Below are 14,512 nucleotides of genomic sequence, written 5' to 3'. Positions count from 1 at the left end.
AAGGTCTTGCTGCCTCCTTGAAATACCAGCAGCTTCCAGCAACACCAAAAGCCACAGAAAGGAAAAAAGGAAGGAGAGAGGGAGAAGAGACAAAGTCAATTGTCATTTTCACCAAAAAGACAATAACAATTAACAATGTCCCTTTTTTCCCCATGGTAAACAATTGATTACTTAAAAAAAAAAAAAAAGCTAATTTACAATCTTGACATATACTTTATTTTCTGCATCTATAAGGTGATTTTTCAAACATTTATCTCATTACTCATTATAAAAATAGTATATGCTCATATTGAATTCAAACACTGAAAAGGAGTAAAAGTAAAAAGCAAATGGCATACACATACATACAGTAGAGTCATACCAAATGCATATTTAATATGCTCCGAGAAAAGACAGACAGAAATGTAGAGTGACAGAGACAAGCAATTTACATAATGTGGGAAGTTCCCCCCGCCCCCTTTCTCCTCAATGAATGTACACTACAGAGGAGGCCCAGGAAAAGAGATGCATCCCTGTTGTTCCCACAGGAACTGATACTGATTGAAGGACATTTAGCATTTTATAACAGAGTGGGTAGTTCTCATGTAGCATAGTCCCAAAATACAGTGCAATCATTACTTTATTTGTGGTCGATGGAAAAACAAAAACTCTGTTCCAATATTAGAGGAAAAATATTGAAAGATAATGAAACTTTTATACTGTCTCTTATAGGTCTTATTAGGGGTTTTCCAAGGTAATTTTCACCATATGTATCATTTTTGTCTTATTCTCATACTTTAGAATCAAATTCATACAACAGAACCAACAAACAACCCCTTCTTCCCTTCCCTCTGCCTGTTCTTTCATTCTTCCTTCTTTCCTTCCTTCCTTCCTTCCCTCCTCCTCATGCCCTCTCTTCCTTTCTTCTTTCCTTTCTTCCATCATGCTTCCTTTAATACCAATGGGATAATGTCATACATAGTGTTGGGCAGTTTTCACCTAACAAATATCTTGACATATTTTTCCATCAACATGGAGTACTCTGTAGAACTAAAATTTATTAAACCAGCTTCTGCTGACAGTACAAAAGAGCTACAAAGTCTTGGCACACATATCTTTGTATACTTGCTCAGGATTTTTGTAGGTTAGGTTCTTTGAAGTGCATTGCTGGGTCAAAGGCTATGCATGTTTTAATTTGCTAACTGGCCAGTTGCCTTCCAGATATATACCAGTGTATACTTCAATGTGTATTCACTTTCTTCCCCATAAATAGTCATATAAAGGCTCTTCACCTGTTTCTGGTTTTGCTTATTTTTCTTGTCAGAGTGTAGTTAAGTCAAGGTGAAAGAAGGTGAAGGTCAGGAAAGGCTTCTAAGAGGATAACTGTTAAACCAAACCTTGAAAGATGGCCTTACTCTTCAACCAAGATAAATTGGCAAAAGATCCTCCAGGTGGAGCCTAGAATATGAGATCAGAGAGGCTCGTGGGGCATGGCTGAGTGGTCCATTATATCTGGGCAAATCATTGGCCATAGGTCGTCTATGACTTAACTCTCATGGCAGGCTCAGACACTTGAATAAAGTGCACAAAAACAGACAAATAAGCAGCTGCATTCTAATGGAAGAAAACAGATAATCCATAGAATATAAAGCTAACTACAGGGCATGATAGATGGTGATAAGTGCTATAAGGAATAAAGACCAGAGAGACAGAGAATGTTCCTGGGAATGTGCCTATAGTCATCAGTAAGTGATCAGGGAAGGCCTTGCAAGAAGGTGACATTTAATAACAATCTGTAGGGAGTGGGGGAGTGAACCTTGCAGATTTCTGGGGAAAGAGCATTCCACAGAAAGCATACAGAAGTAGAAAGGCCTGAAGGTGGGAGAGTCTCAGGTTAATTGGAGGAAGAACAAGGAGGCTGCGTGACTGGAGCAGAGCCAGTGAGTGAGGGGAACAAGTGAGGGCTAAGGTCCAAGAGACCCCAGGCCTGTCTGCTGGCAGGCTCTGCAGCCATTATAAGGGTTGGGCTGCTTTTCAGTGTCTGATGATAAACCATTGGGAGGTTTTGAGCAGAGGGGTGACACGTTTAATGAAATCATTCTGCTAAAAGAAAGATGAGGGCCAAAATGGGAAGATCGGTCCAGAAATTACTGGAATAATGTAGGTGGGTGATGGTAGTAACTTGTACCTCAAAGCAAGGCAGTGGGGTTGTAGGAAACGGTCAGATTCTGGATATATTTTGAAGGCAGAGCCTTTAGGATTTGCCCAAGGATTGGACATGAGATATGAAAGGTTTTGACCTGAGCAACTGGAGTGATTAAGCTGCCAATAACTGAGGTGGGGAGCACTCTCAGGGCAGAGGGGTATCCAAGGGTTGATTTTGTGTCTTAAATGTGTGATTCCTGTTAGACATTGGAGTGGAGATGTCCAGTAGGTCATCAGATATGTTAGAAGGAATTCGGGGAGAGGTCAGGGCTAGAAATATAAATAGATGAGCCATTAGCATGCAGATTGTTTTAAGGCTCATTAGACTAGATGAGATCACTGAAGGAATGAGCAAAGGCAGAAGAAGAGAAAAGGTCAGAGAACTGACCCCTGAGATGCTTTGTTACAAAGTCAGGAAGGTGGAATGTGGGAGGCCAAGCAAAGCAAGTGTCTGATTGAATAGTGTCCACTAAGACAAAAAACATGAGGACTAAAACACTGCCCAATTAATCTTCCCCAGAACACAATGTCTTATTTTTAACCAAGTGCTGTTCAAGCCTCCCTGGCCTTGGATGGAAACCATATTAGTTTGCATATCAGTCCCCGTGTACTGAGCAGATGGTTTGACTTCCATAGGAGTATCTTATTTCCAAGTCCTAATGTAGGATTCCTGACAGAAGGAAGAGCACATATCATGTGCAGAACACTAGACTTAAGACAAGAATGGGGTCAAGTGACCTGAGTTATAGCCCTGGCTTACGCATTTGCATCTTGGGTGACCTTGAAACCACCTCTAGCTCTCTGCTTCTTCAAATGCAGTGTAGCGCATGATGAACAGAGAAGGCATGACCAGAGCACCACTGAGATGCTTTTTGTGTCCACTACTCAAAGCCAAAATTCAAAGACCCTTCCCTCTTTCTCAATCCAGGCTAGCTACATAGTTTACAAGGTCCCTTGTTCAAAACGCAGGGGAAAATGTGCCATCAAAGGTACTAAAATATAAAGTTTTCCTTTATTTCACGGTCTCTCTCTCTCTCTCAACTTGTTGTGTTTTTTTATTTTGCTATTTAATAGCATTCTTATTACAAAAAAATAATAAACAAAATTTTTTATCATTAACATGAATTTACCACTTGCTTTTAGATTGTGCAATGCCCACTTTATAGGAAAATATAAGAGCATTTAACTCACATGCAGAATCAACAAAATTCATATTTCATAGCCCACACATGTGTATTTCCTTCTTACCAGAATAGTGGAAAGGCAGTACAAAACCAACCATTGTTTTCCACTTCTCAATACGCATGCATTCTATGGGGCACCTGGGTGGCTTAGTCGGTTAAGCGTCCGACTTTCGCTTAGGTCATGATCTCGCAGTTTGTGGGTTCGAGCCCCGCGTCGGGCTCTGTGCTGACTGCCAGCTCAGAGCCTGGAGCCTGTTTCAGAGTCCATGACTCCCTCTCTCTCTGACCCTCCCCTGCTCACGCTGTCTCTCTCTCTCCTAGAAATAAATAAAACATTAAAAATTTTTAAAAAATATGCATGCATTCTACCAACATTCTCTACTTTTGGTTTATTGATGTAGAGAAGGACTGGAAGAAGGTTCTATGGGTTGTCTTATCTTTCCCTTTTCTTCAGCACAAATTTTTGGCAAATAGGAAAGATGAGGAGAGGATCTCTTGGTTGTTTTTCTTAGGATATCATTGCCTTCTTTCTGCATTTGAGGCAAATGCTGGCTCAAACATCAAGTATAGCACTTCCTACTTACTCAGCTGTAGATGTTACACACTTAGCTTGTACTTGCTATGAGTGTCAATGAACTCCCATGTGTCATGAGCCCACTGGGATTCCGTTCTCGTGGGCCACCTAGGAGGTCATCTGTGAATGGAATAGCAAGGAACAGCAGAGGGCACACCCATTGCACATAGCTTCTTTGTTCATGAACATGCTCCATTATCACCACTTACTATATGCAAGCTCAAAGGTGAGATTATTAAGAACTTAAAGGTGGCAACAGCAGAGAATTAAACCAAGCAGGGGGCCCTTTTGAGTGTGGGGCTCTGTGCACCTGCCCAGGTCACACATCTAGGAAACCCACCCTACTGTCTCCCTCTGCAAACACCATCATGGCACTGATCACACTACCCATGAGGCTTTTTTTTTTTTTTTTGGTCCATCTTCCCCATTAGACTGCAAGGCATTTGGCTCAGTTACAGTGCCAGTATCTAGCACAGTGCATGATGCATAGTAGGTATGCACCAAATGTTTGTGGGATGAATATTACTACAAGTCATTCTCTAATGCCCTAGCCCATGACCACTAGTGGATCTTTTCCTTGACAGTTCCCATCTCCTCTCATGTTATTCATTCAGCATATTTAGAAGCTCACAGTCTAGAGCGAGAATAGACACTGAACTAGAAAATCCATTCAGCCCTTAATGCAATTCAGTACGAAGCACAGTCCCTGGCACACAGCACATGTTCAATGAATATTTGTTATGAGAAAGACACAGTAAAGTCTAATGGAGAAGGGAGATGATTCAGCATTGAAATCCAGTGAGTTATATTACAGAAACTTACTGAAGGCACCATGGAGACACAAGGAAAAGACAGCTCACTCAGCCTCAGACTTCCAGAAAGGTTTCTCAGGAGAGGCATCTTCTAGAGGATAATGTACTCTGAAAAGAAAGGCCTTCCAAGCAGAGTGAGCAGCACATAAGAAGACCTCAAGAAATGTAAGAATGTGACTATCTTGGGCATTTGTATACCGTTGGAGCCGAGTGTGATGGGAGAGGCAGTGCGAGATGATGCTGGAGAGGGAGCTAATTAGGAGTCAGTATAGGCTATGGCAGTGGAACAGACACAGCACTCTATAAGAACAAAAGAATGAGCTGCTAATTTCTCAAAAGGGCAATGACAGTTGGACTCAGTCTGATGGGTGAGTAGGAGTTTGCCTGAGAGAAGAAGAGTATGAATAGCATCCTAAATGAGGAGAATGGCCTAGAGTAATAACAAAAGAGCCTTTTGTCTTTAAGAAATGGTAAGAATTCAATGTAGCTCAAGTGGAGAGGGTGCTGAGATGCATAATAAAATAACAGCTCACATTTATTGAACGTTTACTATGTGCCAGGCATTGTGCTAATGCTATTGAATTAACTCATTTCCTCTTAATGACAGTCTTATGAAGTGGGTATTTTTATTATCTCCATTTTACAGATGAGGAACTTGGAAGGTTAAGTAACTTGGTCAAGGCCCCATAGCTAGTTAAGTGGCATATCTGGAAGTCGAGCCCAGGTAGCACATGCTTCGAAGCACTCGATATACTCTTCCCATTTTTGCTTGGCAATAAAGTCAAAGTGGTCAAAGAGCTTTGGAGGAAAATGGTGAGTTCAGTCTGCGACATCCAAAGATGCTGAGAAGGCAGCTGTACATACATGTTTGTAGCTCAGAGAAGATGAACAGCTGTAGTGAAGATCTGGGAGTCACCAGCTAATTTTTAGGCACCGAAACCATGAACATGGATACGGGCCTAGGACAAAACCCTCTGCAACTTGGATGTTTGAGAGCCAGATGGGGAGCAAAGAATGCTGAAAAGGAGAAGCTAGAGAGGCAGGGAGGTAAAACAGAGGGGTGCTGCCTGGAAACCAGTGGGCACCAGCGTCACATGCTGCTAAGACAGCCAGTCAGTCGAGGACTGCAAAACTGCCTGTAGACTTTTAAAATGACCTCACAAGTGACCCTATGCAGGCCAGTTTCCTGAGACTGGTAGATAAGGGCAAAGGGACAATTGATAGATTTATAATGAAACTTAGTATGACTTCTCATTTTTCACTATTCATGGAAAAAAAATTCATCCTTTGTCACACTGCGTTTCCTGATTTGGGGTACAGGAAAATGCAGTCACTGCAGAAAGACGTCAGATGTAACCTGGCTGTGGGGTCTTTGGCAAGCCACTTGCTTCCCTTCTTGGGGCCTCAGTTTCCTCATCTATAGACAAAGGTATTGGAAGAGACATACCCTAAGGTTTTCTCCCAGGTCCAAAATTAGATTCTTCTCCATTCCAGATGGTTTTGGGGGATGCTGGTGTTGATAGGGAAGGTGAAACAGGACTCAGGCACAGGAAAAGAGAGCCCCCCCCCTTAACTGCTGTAGTCCCCTCATGGGGCTTGTTCCCTGTCAGTCTTATTTGCTCCCCAGTCCTCCAAGGCGGCTGTTGGAGCCAATGATGAGAAACACATGTTTCTGGGCAGCCCTGGTGTTGCACAGTGCTGCCATGGGGAGGGCAAAAAAGAAAGGGGGAAAAAAAAAGAGAAAGGAAGGAAAGAAAAGAGCTTTGGTATTCTCAGCCTCCACAGACAATTCCCCCATTGATGTGCTGTGAGTCACGGCGAGCCGCCAGGCCATCGTGGTTTCTGAATCACTTCCTCCAAGAGGGGCTCTCCACTTGTTCCCGGGCTGCCTTTGGCCAGGGCGGGAATGCAGTGGGCCCTTGGGAGCACCTCCGACTGCTTTCCTCTTTGCTAGAGCTCCAGCAGCAGAGGCAGAAGTGCCAGGAAGCAAGGATGGGGGCCTCAATGGAAGGTGGCAGAGAAGCAGGTTGAATCTGCTTGTTCCAATTGGTGGACCCTCTTACAGTGCTAAAACTCATGCCTTCCTCTCTGGGTAGAGATGGAAGTGAAGCAAAAACACAGATTAAAGGCCACACTTTTCTCCAACAGGCACCAGACTCAGCCAGATCTAGATTTTCCATCTTCTCTACCTTGACTTTCTGGCTATGTGGACAAGGCTGACCCCTTTTGGGCAGAAGTAGATGTAAAGTTGATCCTGGCCATTCCCCCGACAACTCACATTAGGATATCTTGGACTGCATCTCTTGGTCTCCCATCCTTTTAATTTCCATTTTTGAGGACAAGGTTATTAATGGCCCAAAATGCCGTCACTAAGGGTGATGGTAGTGAAGTGAGAGTCTGTTTTAAGTTCTTGCTTAGGATAAGCTTCATTCATTCAACAGAGGTTTGTCTTCATTCTGAGCCAGATTCTGTGTAAGCATCAAGTGTTCTTAGAGGAAATGGACCTGGTCCTAGCCATACGGAAGATAAAGACTGATAAGTCAGCAATCCAAATTCAATATGGCAGGTGCCCTGGTGGAGGGACCCAGAGGAGATCATCAAACACAAATTTAAGGATGGGGGAGCCCAGGGAAGACATCCAGAAAGATCTTCTGGATTGAATAAGGTGGCATTTGGTGTCATTTTCCTTTGTTCAGCAACCATGGCTCCCCGTCCCCCCAGGGGACTTTCCAGAAGGTCAATACTTTGAACACTGGAGATGAGACCTATGCTCAGTCCTTATAAGAGATGAAGTGATCTCTCTCCTCCACATCAATAGAGGGCACTGTTACCCAGTGGCGTTAGCTCTTTGGGAATTTACTAGAATGCCGCCATCTTGTGGGCTCACTGAGCCATGTTCATTTTACAACTCTACTGCTCCTGGGGCACTTATCAGAGATGGGTTGACCTGGAAGCAATACCCAGATGAAACAGGGTCTGGCATGGCTACTTATCTGATTGTAAGCAAGACCTTTTAAGAACTCCCTTTGTCCATATTTAGCTGGCTGGTCTCCCCTTAGGAAGGTGGTTTTGGATAAAAGCTTTTGTAGAAGAGGCACCATATCTTAACCTTCTCTATTTCTCTCTTATCATCTACAACAAGATCAGGAAAGTAATAGTTGCTGGGCACATAGATGTTAAATGGAATAAATTACTGTGAACAATCATCCAGAATGATAGCAAGGGCTGTCTCTGTCTTGTACCACTGTGTACCTAGCACCTAGCACAGTGCCTGGCCCTACAAAAATATGTTGAACAAATGAGTGAAATCAGACACTTGAAAGTAAAGTTCCACAAACAGCAAACATTGTTTGCTAGAGGAGAATAGAGATACTGTCTACATTGTCTGATAGAACCTCCTTTTTCTTGGGTGCATCACAGAAAGATACAATGCTTTGACCAAGGTCACACAGCTAGTGTCGGAGCTGGGACTGGTGAGCATGTCAACTGACTTGCCACTATGGTTGCCTGGCAGGCTCAGCCCATTCTTACATGAGGAAGAAAGTAAAGCAGCACATATGTCTAGACCAGGCACTTGTCTAGAGTTATACCTGGTAGAAGAATTTTCCAGTGAGAATTCTTGAAATACTTTAAAAGGACTCATACTAGCCATGCTTCTGGGGGAATAAGGAATCCTAGTGTGCTGGATATAGAGGTACAAGACGTCTGGCAATCCAAGGAATATAGAAACAGCTAAAACACAGTCACTGGACACAGAAATGTTATACAGAAGGTGCCACAGCCATATGGGCCATGTGGGTCCCTTGCCTTCCAGGAGAGCTTGTGAAATAACATAACCCACATCCTGATAGTATGTGAACTTGGACTTCAAGGTAGGTGGTGGTCACCCAGATGGAAAGAGCATCCTAGCCCACACATAAGAGTAAAGAATATGGCTATCTCCCAACACACCCCCCATGACCTAATTCTCTGAAGTTCACCCTCTGCCCAGTGCCACACTGATTTTTCACCCTGCTTAGACCATTGGTGCCCCCCCTTGCCAATATTATAGAATCCAAATCTCTTTGCCTTCCTTTATCATCTGGCCCCATTCCACCCCTCTAGACATATGTTTCCTCCCTAACTGCCTAGCCCTTAATGGCTTGATCACACTGTCGGTCTGTCTTGAGTGGATTCCAGTCCTAGCCTCACCACTCATTATCACTGTGACCTTAAGGAAATCACTTAACTCTCTGTGCATCCATTTCCTTATCTGTAAAATGGAAATCCCAATAGCATCTACCAGACTGGGTCATTGTGAGGATAAATTGAGTTCAGCATGTGAAGCCTCTAAATAGTGCCTAGCACATGTGTGTTGTCAGTAAGTATATGTTAGGAATAGTTACTACTACTATCACTAAATCCACCACACTTCCTCATGGTCCCATCCCTTTGCACATTCTACTCCCTGTGCCTGAAAGGTCTTTCCCTACCTTGTCCCTCAGATGAACAACATCTCATCCTTCAAGAACCAGTTCAATGGCCCCTTTGTTAGCCACAGATGAAGTTAACTTCACCCTCATCATTGTATACACCCTACTGCATGTTCATCAGAAATTCCATTGACACCTCGAAACTCCGATTGTTCACATGCGGTAATGGCGCCTGTGGATCATGATGCCTCATGGATCAGATGGGTAACTCCATAGTCATCCTACAGGCTGTGCAAATTACAAAGCCCTTGACAAAGCATGAGAGATATATGTTTCTGTAATTTCAGAATGGATGTCAGCTGCCCTGCTTCTGACCTGGTGGGGCAGGACCAGCCTGTCCCTCACTGCAGTGACCGAAGCCCCAGCTTCTAGCAGTGCCCTCTCCCTCTGCAGCTTCCTCTGCAGTCCTGCTCACCCACACCAGCTTCTCAGGCACTGGCAGCTCCTTGCCTACCTGTCCAGGGATCCCAACACGCTCCTCATCCACCTCCCCACTCTGGTTTCTCCCAGCCTCTGGGAGCCACCCTGACTGCCCTCCTCTCTCCAGTAAGGCTCTGCCTTCACTTTAAAAAGTAAATCCGTGGCACCTGGGTGGCTCAGTCAGTTAAGCGTCCAACTTAGGCTCAGATCATGATCTCACAGTTTATGGGTTTGAGCCCCATATCAGGCTCTGCTGACAGCTCAGAGCGTGGAGCCTGCTTCAGATTCGATGTCTCCATCTCTCTCTGCCCCTCCCCTGCTCACATTTGCTCTCTCTCTCTCACTCTCTCTCTTGCTCTCTCTCTCTCAAAAATAAACATTAAAAAATTTTTAAATAAAAAGTAAATTCTATTGTGTTTACCATAATGATGAAAAGGTCCCCTCCTGGCTCGCCACTCTCTCTCCCTTTTTCCTCCCTTCTCCCCTGCAGCTTGCTTTAATGTCCTCAAATCCAATTCCTTCATGCACTCATCAAGCATTGTGTGAGGCACTTACTCTCTGCAAGGAATTGTGGGAGATTCAGCAATGAATAGATGCAAACACTGGACTTGGGGAGGGAAGGGGGTGGCAGACATGTTGAGGGTCTGCTCCTTGACAACACAATGTCAGATACTTAGGTTATTACCCTGAATTTGCACCCCTTGCGGTAGCTTCTATTATATAATCCCCACTTCACTGCGGACACAGCTGAGAGTAGGGAATTTACCTGAAGTTAGTAAATTTTATCTCTGCCTACGCACTGGCAGAGAAAAAATTTTAAACCTGCATCATTTCCCTAAACCATACCCTCATACAGCAGATAGCACAGTAAGAGAGATGCATGTGATACACTGGTAAGTGGGATACAGAGCCCAATGATAAGCATTCTGAAGGCAGTGTCAGGCCAGATGCCGTCTTTGTCAACTGTCATCACACATGCCCAAGACTGCAGAATGTCTCCTGTGTTCTTTAATCCCAAACTTGCTGGGGTGAACTAAAGATCTGTCATGTGAGTTGTATGATGTCTCTCTGTTCCCTAAACCAGGCACCAGGAGACTGGGTGGCACAAAGAATGTTACAGCAAAAACTTACAAAGAATGCATTACTTGTGAGAGTTTCATCTTTATGTGCACTAACTCAGTGCAACAACCTGACGAAGTTAGTATTGTTGTTATCATCATTTCAGTGGTAAAGAAACAGGCACAGAGAATGAAGGAACATGCCTAAGATTACACAGCTAGAAGTGGCTGAGCTGGGATTTGAGCCCAGAGAGGCTGGCTTTGGAGTTTGGGATCTTAGTGACTTCACTGTACTGCCTCTTAATGATTTAAAATGCAAATACCCTATGGGCAAGGCACTTGCTGTGTGCTGGACACCGTGCTAGATGTGGGGTATACAGTGGCAGACAATTATGCATGCTCCTTGCCCTTAAAGTAGCCCAACTTCTGAAGGGGAAACTAGCTAGCTATAAACTGGCAACTTTAATATAGTTCTGCCAGTGTCCTGGATGCCAAGGGGTGCAAGATTAGTAGTGGGCTCTAAATTCTGCCCAAGTTAGAATCTCTGTTCCTCCACTTCCCAGCTGTGTGATCTTGCGCATGTTAACAAACGTCTCTGTGTCTCTATAATGTCAGCATCTATAACTCAGAGCATCAGTTTTAGAAGGATTAAATGATATAATTTGGAGACATGGGTTACTCTAGTGTGACATACTGCTTAGGTCTGATTTCTGATTCCATCAATTCCTAGCTCTGTGACCTTGAGCACATTACTTCTCTGTGCCCCAGTTCCCTCACCTATAGAGTGGGAACAATAGTATCTACCTCACAGGGTCTACTATAGAATGAGTTAATACAAAACATGTAATCTGTGAGCACTCATTGTAAAATAACTGTCCACCCAGGTGTCACCAAGTGTTACCACTAAATACACCCTGCTTCCTCATGCTTCCATCTCTTTGCACATGCTGTTCCCTATACTTGGAATGCCCATCCCCACCTTCTCTCTCAAATGGACAAAGGCTTATTCTTCAAGGTCCAGCTCAATGTCCCCCTGCGCTGCGTTTCATAGCCCTGCAGGGGAAGTTGATTACCTCACCTTTGTACATACACCTAGTTTCCACCACCCTCCCTTGTGGCTATCAAAGAGATGAGGCAAAATTCTGAGGAGTCTGCAACACTTTTTTTTTTTTTTTTAATTCCACATTGAATTGTGTTGCTTAGGATAACAGAGGACTGTTGGTGGACTCTAAAGTTGAGTAATGAGCTTAAAAATTAGATGTCATATGAAGGAGTTGTCAGAAACTGGCCCCAAATATTGTGCCTACCTATTACTGAATATGCAGTTTAATCCACATTTAATATTACCATTAGTCTACCATGTAATGTTATATTGGCTAATACTCTAAAGCATGTTGTTTTCTAACACAACTCATGTGTATTCTGGTTGGATGTATTTTGTTTGTTCCTGAGACCCTGAAGAAAGAATTAAAACAGGTGTTTAGTGGGAACTGAGAGTCTTAAAATGAATCCTACATTCTTTCATATATTCATGCTTTTGCATCCGTTCATTCACAAGGATTTTTTATTTATTATTTCTATAACACCAGGTGCTGTAAAGCACCTTTTCTGACCATTATATATCAGGCTGACAGGCTTTAGCTACACTCAGATGTACAAAGGAAATGTTCATTCTTTATTTTCTAGAATTTCCTAGGCATCCTCACCCCACAGATCATGGAAAAACTTAAGACTTGTCAATTAATAATATCTCTGCCTATTGTGGTTTCAATAGTCTCCTTTCAGTTTATGGGTTCAGTCTATCCCAGGTCTAACTCTCCAGCAGAGCTGGGCTAAGTGGTGTCTTTGGGATGACTAGATCCCTTTGGATAAATATTCAGTCTTCCAAATCTCCACCCTTCCCCCATTCTCATTCCCAAGATGTGCCTGGGTATATTGGGGCTTACTATTTCTTTGGGGCAAGAAGTAGCAGGGGGAGAGAGGGTGGGGGTCTCCTGACCTCATAATGGTCTTTGGCTAGTCTGCACTGGGGAGGGAGGAGGGTTATGGGTCTGAATTTGGGCCATGTTTGGTTGTCAACTGTTGAGGAATGGTCAACCTGATTCTGTCCTGGGCATTTGTCTGCTGAGTGGCACTGGAGCATGACTCCTGGCCGATCTGTCCTCTGAGCACAGGCAAGGACTCCAGAGAGAACAGCCAGGTTCCCTTGCTGAGCAAGTCTCACCTTCTCTCATCGGCACCGCTGACCCCACTGAGGTGTGCTTGGGTAAGACCAGTCTCTAGTTTGGCAGACTGAATGTGAGTGGCCCCTGGCTGAAGGGTCCCTTGGCCCTGGTGGCAGCAACCTTCCTCAGCAAGAGCCCCAGCTAGAATCTCCGCTAAGTTCTAAATCCCCCTCAGGTTCTTATGGAAGCCTCTGGTTCCTTCCCACATCACAGGAGAACTGAAGACCTCCAGAGTGCAGACCCAGGCTCTCTCAAGCTAAGGCTGACAGAGTGGGAGTGGTTGGGGATGGGGAGGATGCCTGTGAAGGGGTCTCTTCCCAGAAGTCCAAAAGAGAATCAGGCAGAAGCCTCCTACCTTCCTCATCAGCTTTCTCCTCAACCTAGAGGGGTCCTGTGAGATGGCACTTGAGCTCAGAGGTGATGTCGGCACGGAGCTTCTCACCAGCCCCTCCCTCTGCTTCTCTCTCTCCTTGTCCTCCACCCACAGTCCCTTGAGGTGGAGAAGGCCAACTTGATTCTTCTTCGTTTCTGGACATCCACACGTCATGTCTTCCTCCCACAAGTATTTGCCCTTGTGGTTCAGCCCCAAAAGCAACCTATACACAAATTAACTACAATACGAGGTGGAAAGTGGTAAAAGTCAAGAGCGGTACTGGGAAGGGACAGGTACTGGGAAGTTCCAAGGGGTGGACCCCACCCCCAGCACAGAGAAGCAATCAGTTGAACGAGTAGATGAGGTCAGGGTAGACTAGGTCAGGGTCAGGCATTTGGATGGCATGTGGGGGACATGATGGGGACCAGGGGAAGATAAGGCTGGGGCCAGATCATAAGAGGCTTTGAATGTGGATCCCAGGAACTTGATTTGGGGGTCCCTTGAGGAGGTCACCATTGACAGACACATTTTCTCAACCAGGTATGACTGGAGCCAGGCTTTGAGAAGGTGAGACGGTGACAGAGTGAGCAGGATGGAGCTGAGACTAAAAGCACAGTCCAGACCAAGCATAGGATGAGGGGAGTAGATGGTAAAGAGAGGTGAAGGATATGAAACAGACAGTAAGGGCTCTGGGCAACCAGGTGGGTCCAGGCTGCTCCTCACAGACTTACCTCATTGCTGTGACCAGTCTTATCTCTCAGGCATGGGCCTAGCAGGAGCCATCTGGGCAGTGTAGCCCCCAGTAAGTGTTCCAGGAGCTGGCATTAAAGCCAGGACAGAAAGGTCCTCTGCACAGTCCAGATAAGCAGTTTCTGGAAGAAGTCATGGGCAAGTTCAGGCAGGTACTGAAGGTTCAATGTCACTCATTCACAGAAGACACCTATCTCTTACATTCCATGTGCCAGAAATCAAAGTTGGGCGTGGGGCACCTGGGTGACTCAGTCCATTGAGCATATGACTCTCAATTTTGGCTCAGGTCATGATCTCATGGTGGTGGGAGTTGAGCTCCACAGTGGGTGGTAGAACCTGCTTGGGATTCTCTGTCTCTCTCTTTCTCTCTCCCTCAAAAACAAACAAACAAACAAACATAAAGGGCAGGAAAGGAAGTAGGGAGGTGGAGACATACGTTTATTGAGCACTCCCTCTAATC

General features: G+C 44.6%; 1 protein-coding gene and 1 long non-coding RNA gene across 11 annotated transcripts in view; one reads left to right on the top strand and one right to left on the bottom strand.

The window, feature by feature from the left end:
- The window catches only part of SYN3 (synapsin III), a 416,215-nt gene that overhangs the window by 286,922 nt on the left and 114,781 nt on the right, over positions 1-14,512 (top strand). The gene's annotated exons all lie outside the window — the stretch shown is intronic.
- Positions 1-14,512, bottom strand: part of LOC144229921 (uncharacterized) — a 30,617-nt gene that overhangs the window by 8,328 nt on the left and 7,777 nt on the right. For 7 of the 9 annotated variants that reach the window (XR_013334650.1, XR_013334652.1, XR_013334654.1 and 4 more), the window contains 2 exons: positions 14,034-14,174; positions 13,285-13,540 (listed from right to left, as the gene is read on the bottom strand). This is a non-coding gene — a long non-coding RNA (uncharacterized LOC144229921). The remainder of the gene's footprint in view (positions 1-13,284; positions 13,541-14,033; positions 14,175-14,512) is intronic. The other 2 variants (XR_013334653.1, XR_013334658.1) reach the window with 2 other exon arrangements.

The sequence above is a fragment of the Crocuta crocuta genome, unplaced genomic scaffold, assembly GCF_008692635.1.
Source record: "Crocuta crocuta isolate KB4526 unplaced genomic scaffold, BGI_CrCroc_1.0 scaffold193, whole genome shotgun sequence".
In the NCBI taxonomy this organism is placed as follows: Eukaryota; Metazoa; Chordata; class Mammalia; order Carnivora; family Hyaenidae; genus Crocuta; species Crocuta crocuta.
The sequence above is the reverse complement of the archived record's forward strand: the minus strand, read 5'-3'. Positions and strand labels throughout refer to the sequence as shown.